The sequence below is a fragment of the Mesocricetus auratus genome, unplaced genomic scaffold, assembly GCF_017639785.1.
Source record: "Mesocricetus auratus isolate SY011 unplaced genomic scaffold, BCM_Maur_2.0 Super-Scaffold_100041, whole genome shotgun sequence".
NCBI lineage: Eukaryota > Metazoa > Chordata > Mammalia > Rodentia > Cricetidae > Mesocricetus > Mesocricetus auratus.
Genome location: NW_024429218.1, coordinates 6,488,240 through 6,505,315, shown reverse-complemented (window position 1 = coordinate 6,505,315; position 17,076 = coordinate 6,488,240). Strand labels below are relative to the sequence as shown.

General features: G+C 45.1%; 1 pseudogene; it reads left to right on the top strand.

The window, feature by feature from the left end:
* Nucleotides 1-1,064: 1,064 nt before the first annotated feature.
* The window catches only part of LOC101839223, a 28,109-nt pseudogene continuing 12,097 nt past the window's right edge, over nt 1,065-17,076 (top strand).

Below are 17,076 nucleotides of genomic sequence, written 5' to 3'. Positions count from 1 at the left end.
ATGTCCATGTGTCTGGATACCACTGAAAGCCAAGAGGATGGGGCTGTAGAGAGTTGGTCCTGCCCCTCGGTGGCTGTAACACTAGGGAGAACTTGTCTCTCAGTGGCTGAAGCACTCATGAGATCGTGTCCTACACTTGCCTGGGCAGCACGGTAGAGTGGATCCTGTAGTCAGGGGTGTGCATGAGCTGGCCCTGAGGAGCTAAGAGTGGGATAGTTGGTACCACTTCCCTTGCCCGTGGTGTGGCTGTGAGGACGAGGGAAAGATGCCCTTCCCCCCATTGCCTGTTATAGAATATTATTTTAAGATGTGTTACATTTGTTTATGCTGTGGAACATTTGTTTTAATGGTGCCGAAAGAGTAAAAACATAACTACACTTACCCCTACTACGTGCAGGCCCTCTCCTTTACCAGATGCCGCACTCGGGGAAGCAGGCCCTGAGCCCTGTCTGGGCAGCACAGTGAACTGATCTTGTGGACAGGGGTGTGGGCGAGGTGAGGGCGTGAGCACGGGAGAGTGAACTGTCCCCAAGAGCCCGGCTGTCTCCTTGGAGAAGCTTGCTTTTGCAATCCCACTTCTCCAAGATGGCTGCTAGAAGACATGAGAGAATTTCCTTTTCCTTCATCACTTATGATGATGACGATGGTTATCATGATGATGGTGATGATGACGACGGTTATCATGATGATGGTGATGATGAGGAGGGGATGATCATGACGATGATGATATCATGATGATGATGATCATGATGGTTATGATGATAATGATGATGATCATGATGGTTATGATGATGATGATGATGGTTATCATGATGACGGTGATGATGATGAGGGGGATGATCATGACGATGACAATCTTGAGGATGATGACATCACGATGATGATGATGATTATGATGGTTATCATGATGATATCATGATGGCTATCATGATATGATGATGACGATTATCATGATGACGGTGATGATGAGGAGGGGGATGATCATGACAATGATGATCTTGAGGATGATGACATCACGATGATGATGATGATTATGATGATGATGTTATCATGATGACGTCGTGATGACTCTCATGATGATAATGATGATGATCATGATGGCACACTGTGGAGATCCGGTACTATTCTGATGACTTGAAACAAGGTGTCTATCGATGTCCATTTCAGTCAGTGAATGTAAATTCATTTCATGTTATGGAAGAACTCATACTCATGGTTCTTGTGGTTTGGATACAGCTCCTTCACAAACCCGAATGTCAAAGGTTTGGTCTTTAGTCCAAGACCCTCTCAGGAAGTGATGCCTTCTTCAAGAGGTGGGGCCTACTAAGAGGAAGTTAGGTCACTAGGGGTGTGTCTCCCAAGGGGATTTTGAGACCTAAGCCCTTTTCTCTCCTGCTGCAGCTGCTGGGAGCTGTGCAGCCTCCTTTCCACACCCCCCTACCCTGGAGTCCTGCCTTACTGCTTAGCCTCAGAGCATCTGGGCAAGCCAAGCATGAACTCAAATCTCCTAACCTGTGAGCCCAGATAAGGCTTTCCTGTCTACCAGCTGATTGTCTTAGCTACCTTAGTACAGAGACAGAAAGCTAACACATGCCACTGACCTGACTACAAGGAAATGCTTGATTCTTTCATCTAGGTTCAATCTCAAGGTCTGCTATTTACTACACTCCTAACAGGGACTGAAGGAGCTACTTAAACTCTTGAACCTTTCTTCCATAAAACAGACAGAGCAGCAATATTCTGATGATTAAATATCGAGTATTTGAGGTGTTTATATTAATGCCTCACAAGCGCTCATTTGTAGATACTACTGCTATCTACTAATTAAAATTCCAAGAAGCATTCCATACTGTCCTAGTCAGGATTATGAAAGTTAAATAGCTTAAACCAGGTACAATACACACGTCTTGTCATGTACCTAGTGCATCAAACACCACTTTGCAGACACTCTATGGATAGTCAGCAAATAACACACTTACTAATTGTAATAATACATTTAAGACTTTTTATTTACTATATTTTATGCGCATGGGTGTCTTGTCTACATGGACATATGTGAACCATGTTCATGCCAGGTGCCCATGGATGTGAGAAGACAGCGTCAGACTTCCTGGAACTGGAGTTACAGGTGGCTGTGAGTCACTATGCGGGTGCTAAGAACAGAACCCATGTCCTCTACAAAAATAATACGTTCTCTTAACCTCTGAGTCAACTTTCTAGTCCCTGTAATAATATTCTGAATTTGACAGTCCTTTTTTGTTTTCTTCAAGATAGGGTTTCACTGTGTAACATGATTGCTCTGAAACTCACTCTGTAGTCCAGGTTGGCTTCGAACTCACAGAGATCCTCCTGCCTCTGCCTCCCGAGTGCTGGGATTAAAGGGGTGCGCCACCATCGCCCGGCTTCACGGTTTATAAAACGGTGGCATAGCGGTACTTAACTTGGTCCTCACTGCATCTGCTTCCCTTCTTACCTCACTCTAATTGATGAGGAGGCTTAGAAGTGAGTTACGCGATCTCACCAAAACCACGCGGTTTGCTCACTGGTGTCCCCTTCTCCGTCCTGTCCTCTAGTGCTGAGGGCTGAACCCATGGTCTCGAGCATGGTAAGCAGAATCCCGGGGGTCTGAGCCATGGTCCAGCTAGTCCCGTGGTTTGTATGCTGGAGTACTCAAACCAAAGGGTAGATTTTCCTTACTGATGCTGTTAGTGTCTTAAAGACTGATGGGACTGTTGGTCAGCTGTTATTTGTCCTAATTGCTTGATTTTGCTTTGCTACAGAAACAAGATTTTTAAAAAAATATTTATTAGTGTTCTGCCTACATGTCAGAAGAGGGCACCAGACTGAACTGTAGATGGTTGTGAGCCACCATGTGGTTGCTGGGAATTGAACTCAGGACCTCTGGAAGAACAGTCAGTGCTCTTAACCTCTGAGCTACCTCTCCAGCCCCACAAGATTTTTTAAAAAAAGTTTACTTAACTACTATTAATATATCTAAAGATAAGCCAGAAAAGGTGGCACATGCCCTTAATCCCAGCACTTGGCAAGCAGAGGCAGGCAGATCTCTGAGTGTAAGGCTGGCCTGGTCTACAGAGTGAGTTCTGGACAGCCAGGGCCACACAGAGAAACCCTGCATGAAAAAGTAAAAACAAAAACAATACATAAATAATAACAGATAGATGGATAACCAGAACCCAGGTTACTGCCTTAGTTTAGAAGTGACATAAAGCATGCTTTTTCTTAAACTTACGTTGGGCATTATATTTTATTTTGACAAATTAATATTTTAAACACACACTTTTAGAGATAGCATGAGGACCTGAGATTAGATCCACAAAACTACTGAAAAAAAAAAGACTGGGTATGGCAGCACACGCCTATAATCCCAGCACTGGAAGGTGGAGACAAGGAAATTCCAGGGGCTCATTGTCAAGACGGTCTAGCCAATCTGTGAGCTTCGGTTCAGTGAGAGATCTGGTCTGAACATACAGGGTAAAGAGCCATGGAAAAGGGCACACTAGACCTGGAGAGACAGCTCAGTGGTTAGGAGCACTGGCTGCTATTCTAGAGGACCCAGGTTCAATAGCCAGCACTCACATTGTAACAACATTCTGTAACTCCAGTTCCAAGGAGTTCTCAAGCTTCAGGGGACACACAAGACAATTATACATAAAACAAAATAAAAAGAAGGCACCCAATGTTGACCTTTATTCTCCCCAGGTGGAGAGATAAGTGAATGAACCTGCACACACACATATATAGACACCCACACACAATAATAAAATTAATATCCTCAATAGGCCTATTCCCATTATACATGGTTGCTAAAAGAAAGCTGCAGTGTGTGTGTGTGTGTGTGTGTGTGTGTGTGTGTGTGTGTGTGTGTGTGATTTTTTGAGACAGGGTCTCATGCAGTAAAGGCTGACTTCAGACTCATTATGTAGCCAAAGATAGACTTAAACTTCTAATCTTCCTGCCTCCATTCTGTAAGTATTGGGAAGAATCAAGAGTGCACTACATCTAATTTGTGTGGTGTTTGGAATTGAACTCAGGGCTTCATGCATGGTAGATGACAATACTCCATCAACTGAGACACACCCCTAACACCTTAACCTGTATTTCCGATGCAGAAAAAGAAGCATTAAGACAGAGTTAGTTTTTTTTGCAGCGCTGGGGCTCAAATCTGGGTCCCGGCACATTTTAGGGAAGCGCTCTACCACTGAGTTCTACCCATAGCCTCGGTATTGCTTTGTAGGTCATTAATAGGATACCCGGACAAGGAACAGATGATCATCCTGTTCTGATGGTCTCCAGCCATCACTCAAAACGATCACCCCTAAGTCCAGCGCTGCTTGAAGCTTTGGCTCTGAGACTAGCACTGATTCTGGGAAAAGCCTGTCTTTTCTCTTCTAAAAAATAATGGGCACAGCAATGCTTTCCTACAGTTCCTACAAGAATTTTGGTAAGAATCAAGTCACCTAAGAGAGACACCAGTACTTAGAAGGCTGCACACCAGGTGCACAAAGCATGTCCACCATCACTGCTTCAATAGGACTACCTGGCAACCTAGCTTTGTTTGGGGATCAAATCCAGGATCTTACACATGAGGTAATGACTAAAAAACTGAGCTATATCCCTAGATACTTTTGTGCATGCAAGCATGTGTTTTAGTTAGGATTTCTATTGCTGTGAAGAGACACATTGACAACAGCAACCCTTATAAAGGAAAACACTTAATTGGGATGGCTCACTTACAGTTCAGAGATTTAGTCCATTATCATCAAGGCAGGACATGGCAGCATGCAGGCAGACACGGTGCTGGAGAAGGAGCTGACAGTTCTACATCTTGATCTGCAGGCAACAGGAAGGGAACTGAGACACTGGGTATAGCTTGAGCATAGGAGACCTCAAAGCCCATCCCCCACTTCCTCCAACAAGCCCACACCTATTCCAACAAAGCCACGTCTCCTAATAGTGCCATTCCCTGTGGGTTTATAGGGACCAATTGCATTCAAACTACCACAGCATGTGAGATAAGGTCTCATGACATAGCCTAGGCTAACCCTAAAACTTGCCATTTAACTCAGAATGCCCTTAATTGTAGTTTGTTACAATGAGGACATGTGTTACAGCTTTATAGACAACCAGTTTCCAGATTCAGTGGAGCCTGAAAGATGTTTGGCAGCTCCTTTTTCACTTCACGTAAACTGAAGTCTACCTGCCTGTGCATCCTGGGTGACATGACCCACTGTTTCTGGGTAACCTAAAATTTGCTTATAGTCCAATAAAAATATTGCATTCATTTTCCTTTTACTACTTTCTCTTTCTCTCTCTACGCCGCCCCCCTCCCTCTACGTGGGTGTTCATGCTACTATGTAAACATATCTCTGTTTGGGCAAACATGTCTGCTTCCTGTTAAACTCAGTCAACCATCACTTGAATGCATATAGTGCCTGATTTAGCCTTCCTTCCAAGGGTATTCATCTGGGGGGTGGAGAGGCTGACATTCTGGAGCACTCTGGATTTATCTCTGTCATTTACTGGTCCTTGGATTCCAGGGAAATTTTTGCTCTCTTTCTCTCTCTGAGCCTTAGCTTTTATCTACCAAGTGATGTAATTGCAGAGGCAGAGTAAGGCGCTGTGCCAACCCCACACGGGTGTCAATGCGTTTGCTTGCCTAGTAACAGGAGTAGGAACTGTAGGAACGCGGTGCCTACTTCCTGGACTTGGAGCACACAGGCCGTAACTCATCTTATTAAGAAGGGACAGGGGGTACAGTGCCAAGGACAGGCTCCGAGATGATTATGGCAGAGGACTGGGAAATGACAGCATACTCAGGTCAGGGAAGGGACACCAGGGAAGGGACACTCTCTTTGATTGAAGCTTACTGGAAAGCACATACTGGGTAGGATGAGCCAGCTGCAGAGATCTTTCCCAGAAGTAACCCATGTGATTTGAGGACCTTTGCTGATGAGACTAAGATGCACAAATGCCATTGCGAACAAGCCAACCCAAAGGGTGATTAATGTCTAGCCAGCATTGCCCTTAGAAACTGTCATGTTCCATAGGCATTGACTGAGATGAGGGAAGAGAGTTTGAGTACAGCCGTTGGTCCTGAGAGTGTATACACGAACTACAACATCAAGCTCTCACAGTGGGTGTTAACGCTGACAGGCGACTGCCCAGGAGGGGGAGACGCCAATGGGTTTTACTCACACAACACACATAGCTCAGGAGCAAACTCTCAAGGAAGCTGCTGTGTGTTACACGCATGGAGGGTGTGGACCTTAGGTCACAGCTTCAGGTACACAAGAAATACAGCAGTTTTCTTCTTTCCTTTGGTGGAGATACATTACTAGGGGTAGAGCCCAGAACCTCATGCATGCTAGGTGAGTGTTCTTGGCTGAGACCTAGCTCAAGCATAATCTGTACTTCTTCTGTATCAACTATAGTTTTTTGGTTTGGAGGGTTCCAGATGGTTCCAAAGCATTGGTAGTGCCAGCATAGGATTGGAGAAAGTCTGATCCCCACTGAGGGGCTGGGAGGAATCTCCTCCTTTGTCCAAGCAGATTGTCATGGAGATGGATTTGCCCCTATCCGCACAAGCCTCCCAACTTCGCCAATCTCTCTCAACTATGTTTGTGTCTCCCTTGGATGCATAGACTCTAGCTCACCATTATGGCTTGAATGTGAGACTCTGAGGCCATCAGCTATGGCGGTTCCAGGTGGATTTCTTCTGCATTTCTGTTGTTTATCTAGAATTCTACTTAGTTGCTGGGACAAAGCTCTTCCATGCTACTGAATCCTCTAATCCCATCTAGGGTTTGGCTCTTGCTTACTTGTTGGTGCTCAGCCTGGAAGCAAGGTCAGCCTCTCTTCTTCAGGGACACACCGGGTCAGGCTAGTACCATTCACTTCTTTATTTTTATTTTTTGTTTTGGTTTTTGTTTAGACAAGGTCTCTCAATGCAGTGCTGGCACTGGCTATGTAGACCAGGCTGGCCTTCAACTCACAGAGATCCTCCTGCCTCTGCCTCTTGAGTGCTGGGACTAAAGGCGAGCACCACACCTAGATTCTCTTTTAAAATGCGATGTATTTGTTTGTATTTTATGTGCATGGATGTTTCATCCTTGTGTGTGTCTGTGCACAGCATGCATGAGGTGTGGGAAGAGGCCAGAGGAAGGCAATAGATCCCTTGGAACTGGGGTTACATGTAATTGTGAGCTGCCATTTGGGTTCTAGGAATAGAACCTGGGTCCTCTTGGAAGAGCAGGAAGTGGTCTTTACTGCTGAGCCATCTCTATAGTCTTTTTTTTTCAATTATTATTTTATTTTCTATTGTTTTGAAACAGGGACTCCCTAGGTAGCTCTGGCTGTCCTCACTGTGTAGACCAGACAGGTCTAGAAATAATAGAAATCCTTCTGCCTCTGCCTTCCAAGTACTAGGATTAAAGGTATACACCACCACATCTGGTCCGTAATCTCTTCTGTCGCCAGACAAGAGGAAGACATTTCTAGCTGGTAAGTAAGGTAGATAGTGTGTGTGTGTGTGTGTGTGTGTGTGTGTGTGCGCGTGCTTACTGCTTTACAATCATCATTCCAAGGTGCTACCTTTTGAAGGAAAAGCTGCAAAAGGTTTCTATTTTCCCTGTTTACTGTTATCACACACTTTCCTTGGGCCAGTGACCACCCAATGGCTCAGTTGTCTCATTAGGAAGAAACACTGGCCAGCAAATGATAGCTCCTTGAGAAATCTTTTTTGTACAGATGACTTTGTATCTTTGGTTAGTCTAACGACAGTATGAAATATGACTTCACACTGAACTGAAGTCACCCTTGACTTCCTTTGGTAACATATTTTCTCTGCGAACATGATGTACAGGGAGCCAAATATGAATGAGAAACACGTTCCTGAAGTGCCGCTTGCTCTGTTGTGGTCTGTGTGCTTTAATAAATACTGCTCGCTGCCCAGCAAAGCTCTGACAGGAGCCAGGAGCAACACGGATGTGTATGCCGCTGTAGAAGCCCATTGTAATTTACTGTTATTCTTTTTCAGCACAGTGTCTCAGGACAGATCTCTACCCTTGGGTGAAGAAAAATTCTGTATTTCCAGCTCCTAGTTTTCTTATATTTCAATTTTCCCATACCACTGTCCTTGATTTCTGTGGCAGTCACCAAGCTTTCCTCAGGCAGAGGACCCTGGGATTGTTTCAGCGTGACTTTCTGAAAGCTGTTGTCTTAGCATGTGTTCGGTGGCTACCACAGAGAGTGCAAATCTGGGAGACTTCTAAGATGGAAGCTTATGTGGCTCATAATTTCCAAAGCTGTGGAGCCAAAGGTCAAGGGGTCAAATTTGCTGAGGCATAGTTTCTGTCTCCTAACTTGGTGAAGATGAGGGGACAGGTCTAGACACCTTCCTCCAAACCCACCTATGAGTGTGCCTTAGTTAGGGTTTCTGTTGCTTTGAAGAGACACCAGGACTACAGCAACTCTTATAAAGGAAAACATTGCACTGGGGCTGGCTTACAGTTTCAGAGGTTTGGTCCATTTTCATCAAGGCAGGACATGGTGGCGTGCAGGCAGACACGGTGCTGGAGAAAGAGCTGAGAGTTCTGTATCTTGCAGGTAACAGGAAGTGAGCTGAGACACTGGTTCTGGCTTAAGCATATATGAGATCTCAAAGCCCACTTCCACAGTGACACACTTCCTCCAACAAAAGCACACCTACTGCAACAAGGCCATGATATTGGGGAAGTCCTGTGTATATGTCAATAAAGCACTGTTGGCCAATAGGGAAGCAAGATAGGTGGGACTAGGAGTCCAGGAGGACTCTGGGTAGGAGAAACACAGGGAGTCAAGATATAACCACCATAGGGATAAGAAGCCTGGAAACTTCTCCAGTAAGAGAAAAACTTAGATTAACAATTATGGGATAAATACTTAAGTCAGAGCTAGCCAGTAAGAAACAAGCAAGGCCAACAGCTTCATAATTAATACAGTGTCTTGTGTGTTATTTGGGGGCTACAACGCTGCAGAGCCCAGGCGAATGGCGGGGGGGAAACCAAGCTGCTGGCAAGAAAAAGACTTCTCTTTACACCACACCTCCTTTGGGGGTCATCTTCTTTCAAAGCACCACAAAGTGATACTCTTCTTCAGTAATGACTCATAAGGACAGAACGCTCATGGCTCCCCCCTCTCTCAAAGGCTTTTCACAAGGTTGCACCATGAACTGGACTTCTAGTTCATACTCTGGGAACACACTGATGCGGCAGCAGTCCTGTGAAGATTCCAGGTCTGTTTCCAAGAGATTGAACCCAGTGTGGCCTAACTGAAACTTGCTCTGTAGAGCAGGCTGGCACTGAGGTCCCCTATGGACAGCAGTCTTCATGCCATGTGTTTTGAGGGCTGTGACTGAAGTATGCCACCATGCCCAGCCTGTGAAAGTTTTTAGAATAAATGTGTATGCCGCTGTAGAAGCCCATTGTAATTTACTATTATTCTTTTTCAGGACAGTGTTTTAGGAAGCCCAGGCTGCCCTCAAATTTGCTATGTAGCTGGGGATGACCTTGAACTTTCCATCCTTCTGCCTCCTCCACATGAGTGGTAGGATTGCAGGTGTGCATCACCATGCTTAATTGATACAAGCACCAGGAGTCAAACTCAGGTCTCCATCCAGGCTGGGCAGACTCAGCGCTGTCGGAGCGGTATTCTCAGTCCTTGGGAGCCGTTTCAAAGGATGCCCCTCTTTCAGAAACTGTATCCACAGACCTTTGTAACGCAGAAAGGAGGCCCAGCGACTCGAAAAGAACCCTCCAGTTCCTCGGGCTGAAGAAGCCACGGGACAAACTTGTCCTTGGGAGTGGGCTGTCTAGAATAGCTGCCACATCTCTTTGCTGGCCAAGAGAACTTGATGTTTGGATACTTGGCTCCTTTCTCTAGGAATTAGGGTGACAGCCAAACTTGAAGACTTTTGTGCTGATTCCCAAAGCACGCAGACTCTGCATAAGAAGGCCTCTCATTCTCAAGATTTATGTTCAGTATTTCCTTTTATGATTATCTTATATTTTTTTAAAGGTCCTGCTTAGTGTGCTTCATCCCAAACAGCTTTCAGAATCAGATAGCCGTGCATCTGAATGACAGTTTGTAGTTGGGTAAACTGTGGTTTCATTGTGTACATTAGGGAGAATAATGACAGCAAATTCATAGGACTTTTGTTAGCACTAAATGAAACTATGTATATAAAGAATGGCTGGATGACAGATGCTTGATGTTTGTCTTTAATGTATTCAAACATGTGAACCTCTGAGGGCGTTATCATTCAAATCACCACCCACCATGGGCTATCCAATACTAAAGGTATCCATGGAAACATATACATGGAAGTAACATTTACGGACTAGGCAGGTTGTATTTGTATATCTAGTCATCTGTCTGTCCGTCCGTCCGTCCATCTATCTATCTATCTATCTATCTATCTATCTATCCGTCTGTCTATCTGTCTGTCCGTCCGTCCGTCCATCCATCCATCCATCCATCTATCTATCTATCTATCTATCTATCTATCTATCTATCTATCTATCTATCTATCCATCTATCTATCTGAACACGAGAGAGAGCAAGGGGAGGGGTACATGAGAAGAGTTGGAAGAAAAAGAAGGAGGAAAAATGCAATTATATCTCACAATTACATGTAATTAAAATTTATATTATACATGTAAAACATATCTTAACAGTGGGGCCCGAACACCCTTATAAGGAAGAAGGAAACACAAGCTATGTTGTTCCTTCCCCATCTGCCAACAGAAGGAAGGCTGCATGCCATGGATGAACGTGGGCTCCAAAGTTCATAGGTTGGGCCAACAGTGTCGGGAGGTGTGTTTTTTAAAATATAATATTTTAAAATTAATTCTTTGAGAATTTCATATTTGCCCACAGTGAATTTTGATCATATACACCCCCACTTCATCTCTCCAACTCTTCCTGGATCCTACCCATGTCCCCTCCTTGTCACAATAATTTACTGAATCCAATGTATGCTGTCCATACATGCATTTGGATGGAGTCATCAACCAGAGGACTCTCTCTCTCTCTCTCTCTCTCTCTCTCTCTCTCTCTCTCTCTCTCTCTCTCTCTCAGCAGCCATCAGATGCCTACAGCTCCTCAGCTAGAGGTGACACCTCGTGGTGGAATGTTGACTGCCTTGACCTTGAGCAGATCTTGTCCAGACAACCACAGCGGCTATGAATTTGAGAATTCCATGGCCCTGCTGTCTCCAGAGGACTCTCTCATACAGCAGCGTTCCCTGACCTCTGGTTCTTAAAATCTGGGGTGGTCTGAATGAGAATGGCCCCCATAGACCCATAGGAAGTGGCATTATTGGAGGTGTGGCCTTGTTGGAGTGGGTGTGGCTTTGTTGGAGGACATGTGTCATTTGAAGTTTCAGAAGCTCAAGCCAGGCTCAATGTTGCTCTCTTTTCCTGCTGCCTGCTTATTGAGATACAGGACTTTTGGCTTCTTTTCCAGCACCATGTCTGTCTTCCCACCATGACTTATAACAGACTAAACATCTGAAAGCCAGCCCTGGTTAAATGGCTTCTTTATTAAGAGTTGCTGTGGTCATGGTGTCTCTTCACAGCGATAAAAACCCTGATTAAGACACAGTCTTTCATCCTCTCTTCCTTGATGATCCAGGAGCCTTGGGGAAAGGGATCTAGGGGCTCCGTTTATGGCTGAGCAGAAAAACAGGGTAATGGGATTTTTCTTTTTCAGCAGGGGTGGGGTTGAATGTGGTAGTTTGAGAAAGTTCCACCTTAGGTTCAGATGGGTATGTTTGAAAGCTGTGATCTTGCTGGAGGAGCTCTGTGCCTGGGAATGGGCTTCGAGGTTTCAACTATGTGTCATTCCTAATTCACTCTTGCTTCATGCTTGCTAAGACATGAACCCTGAGCTCTCAGCCTGCAGCTCCAACCATCAATGCCTGCCACCTCTGTCACCACAGACTCTCACCATTAGGAACTCTAAGTCCAAATGCTCTTCTCTAAGTTTCCTTGGGGATCGTGGTATTTCATGACAGCAACAGCTAAGTAGCTGATACGGAGGCTCTCACGATGCAGCTCTAGTCAGCCTGGAGCTGAGGTAGGTCAAGCTGACTGGGAACACCCAGAGATCCACTTGCCCCTGCCTCTCCAGTGCTAGGCGAAGTCTGAGATGAGGTCTTTAAAAGCTGATGAGGGTTCTCGCATCCTTACCACGATGACTGCTGTTAGTTTGCCGTCATGGGAGTAAGAGCCTCATGAGTTCAGGCTCTTCTGCTTATCTACTCTGCATACTCAACTGCCCTACTACCTTGTGCTATGTTGTGACACAAGAAGGTCTTCGCTGGGTGGAGTCCATTTGTTTTCGCCATCTCATCCTTCAGAATGGCTTTCCCATCCTCCATTCAGCTAGTGGGTGTGGCGTTTGAAGGAGAAACGTCCCTCACAGGAGCATGTAGTTGAATGCTTGGCCCTCGGTTGCTGACACTGTTTGGGAAGGATGTCGGGATTTTAGGAGGCGGACCCTGCTGGAGAAAGCATGATGCTTTGAGGATTTATAGCCTCCGTCCACTTCTGGTTGCTCTCTCTGCTTCTTGTGGGTGTGAACGAGTTGCAACTGCTGAGTTTCCTGCCCTGGCCACCGTCTGCTATGCCTCCCTTATCCAGAAGCATAAACTCGCATAAAATTTCTTCCTTAGTTGTTTTCAGTCATGGTATTTTTATCGCAGTAACAGAGGTAACTCATATGGTGTGACATGCCATAAAACCGGCTATCCTGAAACTCCCTATGTAGACCAGGCTGGCCTCAAATTCACAGAGATCAGTGTGCTTCTACCTCATGAATACTGGGATTGAAGGTGTGTGACACCTTGACCAGCTCAGAATGTTTACAAAGATCTAGGACAGGTCATGACGAAACCTGAATCTACATACATTGTGAAGAAGCCTGAATATACACAAATGCAGTAATGTTTATAAGGACCGAGAATTCTTTGGGAAGTTATTTTCTTTGCAGCGCTCAGTGACTGTTGTGTCAGATTTTACTGTCCAGAGTTTATGTACACTCGGACATCTTCATGGCCTAGGTCCTTGTGAACATCACCAGGTTTTTCTGAGTAGTGAGCACTTTCCAGTTCTGAGGGAATTTATAATGCGAAGCAGACAGTACACAGGCCCTGACACTCAAATTTGATTCGGCTCACACATTCATCAGTCCTCCTAGTGTTATTTTTATTTTTAATTTTAATTTAGCCGGCATCTTTAAATGGAGATATTTCATATAAAAATCTTGATCTCTAGCCTTTTGGGGGGCACGTTTCTGGCGTGGGAAGACAGAGTCTGTGTCCCCACATGGCTGCAGTTGGGTCACAGCTGCTCTTTGAGCTGGAGCTGTGCTCCTCTGTGTCCCCTGGGTCCCCTCTCCTCCTCAAGGCTGGAGAGTTTGAGGACACCCAGGCAGTAGATGTCTCGGTGTCATCAGGTCCATAGCTTCCTGCGAGGCTCATGGGCTGCCTGAAGTTGCCTGAAGAACCATCTATCTCTTCATCCACTAAAACCTTTCAGAATCTTTTTCTCTCTGCCTTGGCAGGAAAGAAAAGGGTAAGCCTACGGCTTTAAATAAGGGGAGCAGAAAAGGAAAATTACTTAGACAATGCTAAGATGGGGCAATACCTTAAAAGCAAAGGTATCACAACAAAGTAACTAAGCACCTTAGCTCTAACTCTCCTTTTTACGTGAAGGAAACTGCACCCAAGGGGCTGGAGAGTAGCTCAGTGGTAGAGTACTTGTCTAACACGGATGAGGCCTTTGATTCTATCCTCGGTGCTGTAGAAGTCTGGCCTAGTGGCACAAGTCTGTAATTGCAGCACGTGGGAGACGGAAGCACAAAGGTCAGGAGTTCAAAGTCAGCCTCAGCTACATAGTAGATTTCAGGCTAGCCTGGGAGACGTGCAAGCCCGCCTCAAAGCAAAAAAAAAAAAAAATACTCCCAGGAAAAGTTTCAAAGTAAGTCCTCTGTTTAAAGGAAGAAAGAAGGAAGCAAGGTGCAGAGGTAGTCAGTCAGCTGTTTCCCGTGTAAGATTCTCGGTTACAACAAGTAGATGTAGACAGGAAAAATGAGCTAGGTCGAAGACACTCTGTGTGTGTGCTGGGGTTTGCAAGGCTGCCCACTGAGAAGAATATCCACTTTGATAAGTACCAGTATATTAATTCATGCCTTTTTAGTTAATGAAGAGTTTTCTGATGTTCTTCAAACCTTTAGGTAACAGTCAATCAAACTGGGGTAAAGAATTTGTAGAGATGGCTCAGTGGTTAGGAGCACTGATGACACCTGGCTCAGTGGTTAGGAGCACTGACTACACTTGGCTCAGTGGTTAGGAGCACTGATTACACTTGCTGAGGACCTGGGTCAGTTCCCAGCACCCACATAGCAGCTCACAACACCCTGTAACTCTGGCTCTAGGAGATATGACAACTTCTCTGACTTGTGGGGACTCCTGCACACATAAGCCACACACACACACACACACACACACACACACACAATCTTGAAAATGTTTAAAAATTAAAGTTGTTGAAGTTCTCTCTCTCACACAAGCACATACACTTTCTCACACACAGATATACACTCTCACATACACACACACAAACTGTCTCTCTTATACATACCACACACACACTCTCTCTCTCTCTCTCTCTCTCACACACACACACACACACACATACACACACACAATCTTGAAAATGTTTAAAAATTAAAGTTGTTGAAGTTCTCTCTCTCACACAAGCACATACACTTTCTCACACACAGACATACACTCTCACATACACACACAAACTGTCTCTCTTATACATACCACACACACACTCTCTCTCTCTCTCTCACACACACACACACACACACTGGGTTGACCAAGAGAAACTTGAAAGTCTTCTGAAAGATGTCCGTTAATCCCCAGCTCAGCACAGGATCTTAGGAAGGTGTTATAGACCTCTGCTTACAGCGTATTTACTGTTGCCCCATTGGCCCAAGCAGGTCACCTAGGCAAGTGCAGAGGCTGGGAAGGGACTCTCTAAGGGCGGGGCTATAATAAAGTGTGATTTCCCCACTAAGGGAACTGCTCTGGAGTGGGTAAATAGAATCTGGGTCAGTATTTATTCTGGAAAAATATAGTAAGTGATCCATATTAAAGTTGGATTTTAATATTTCTATTCCTTCCTTTACAAACATGCTTATGTTTTTAATGCAAGTAATGCAAATTACCAAGAAGAGGGAGAAAAACCACCCAAAACTTACTACTTAATAAAAAAATTCTCAAAATTCGGTGTGTAAGATTCTAGAAACTCACCAGGCGCTGGTGGCACACACCTTTAATCCCAGCACTCGGGAGGCAGAGGCAGGTGGATCTCTGTGAGTTCGAGGGCAGTCTGTTCTTCAGAGTGAGTTCCAGGACAGCCTCCAAAACAATACAGAGAAACCCTGTCTCGAAAAAACAAACAAACAAACAAACAAACAACAAAAAAAGATTCTAGAAACTACAGACACACACACTCCACACACACACAAACACACACACTCTCTCACACACATACACACCATGCATGCCATGCTCACGCGCGTGCGTGTACACACACACACACACACACACACACACACACACACACGCTGGTAGGGTCTCATTTATCCCAGGGACACTGCTACAGCCAAGCCACCTGACCACTCACTGGTGCTCTCATTATCCGAGTTTCACGGCTGGCAATGCTGACTCCTGGGGAGAACCGAGAGAGGGTGGGTGTGGGGACCACTCTCAGGAACTCTGTTTTCACGTCAGCGCTTTTAGTAGAAAACCTGTGTGGAAGGAGGCAGATAGAGAGCAGGGTCAACATGGGAGAGGAAAGGACAGAAATTGAGAATATGAAGGCCTTATCTTTGGGCAAGTCTCAGCCACGAGACTTCCTCGAGTGTGCTAACGCGGTCACCTTTAGGAAGGTCGCCCGACTTTACAGGCAGCGAGGAGTTGGTGCCAGGATCCCACAGATACTCACCAAGTTACTGTCGTTTTGATGTAGTAAGACAGAAGGAAAGCAAAGCCAGGCTAAATCCTCAAAGAAAGTCGAGGCCTTTAAAGACACGGCTAATTTGCTGAGCTACTCCTGTGTCCAGAGGGGAGCTGAAACGAAATTCAGTAGGATAGGGCTGTTAATTACTAAATGTGAACTTCCTAAAGATAATCCTGATTTCTTACACATAAGTTGTGTGTGTGTGAGCGTGTGTGTGTGTGTGTGTGTGTGTGTGTGTGTGTGTGTGTAACAGGGTCATAAGTTTGTGCACTTGAGTGCAGTATCCTGAGAATCCACAAGAGGGCATCAGATCCCCTAGAGCAGGAGTCACAGGTCATTGTGACCACCCTATGCAGTTTTAGGGATATGAACTCTGCAGCAATATACACTCTCTGAGCCATCTCTCCAGCCTCTGCCTTTGGGATAAAAATACATACATGCGTGTATAATTATTTGTTACGTGTTGTAGTGTGCATTTTACTACATGTATAATAAACGAATGTGATATATCTTTACAATATTGTCTACAAATTAATTTTATCCTAGCTTGAACTTGTGGCTTGATAGGTAGCCCTGATGAGTCATTCAGATGAAAAAAGACATGATCTCATAAGCATTATTTTAAAAGTTTACACCATTATTCAGAATTTTTTATGATTCTAGAAACATCTCTGCCTCCCCAGTGGCCATCTGAGGACCATGAGATAAGTGTGGTTAGGAAGGAAGTGAGGACAGTGCTTCTGGGAGGGACGTCTCCCACCAACATGCTCCAGCCGGAGATGGCACCCTCCCAAAACCAGCTCTGCAAACGTAGATGATCAAACGGTGCATTAAAGCTTCGTTTGGGCCGGGATAATCCCCATGACTCACGTTTCGTAGACCCACGAAAGTGAGACCATGACTTAGCCTCCCTCTACCTTGGCCGCACGTTTCTTTGTCAGCTGGTGGGGAGGGGAACGTACAGGAAAAGGTGACGTAATGA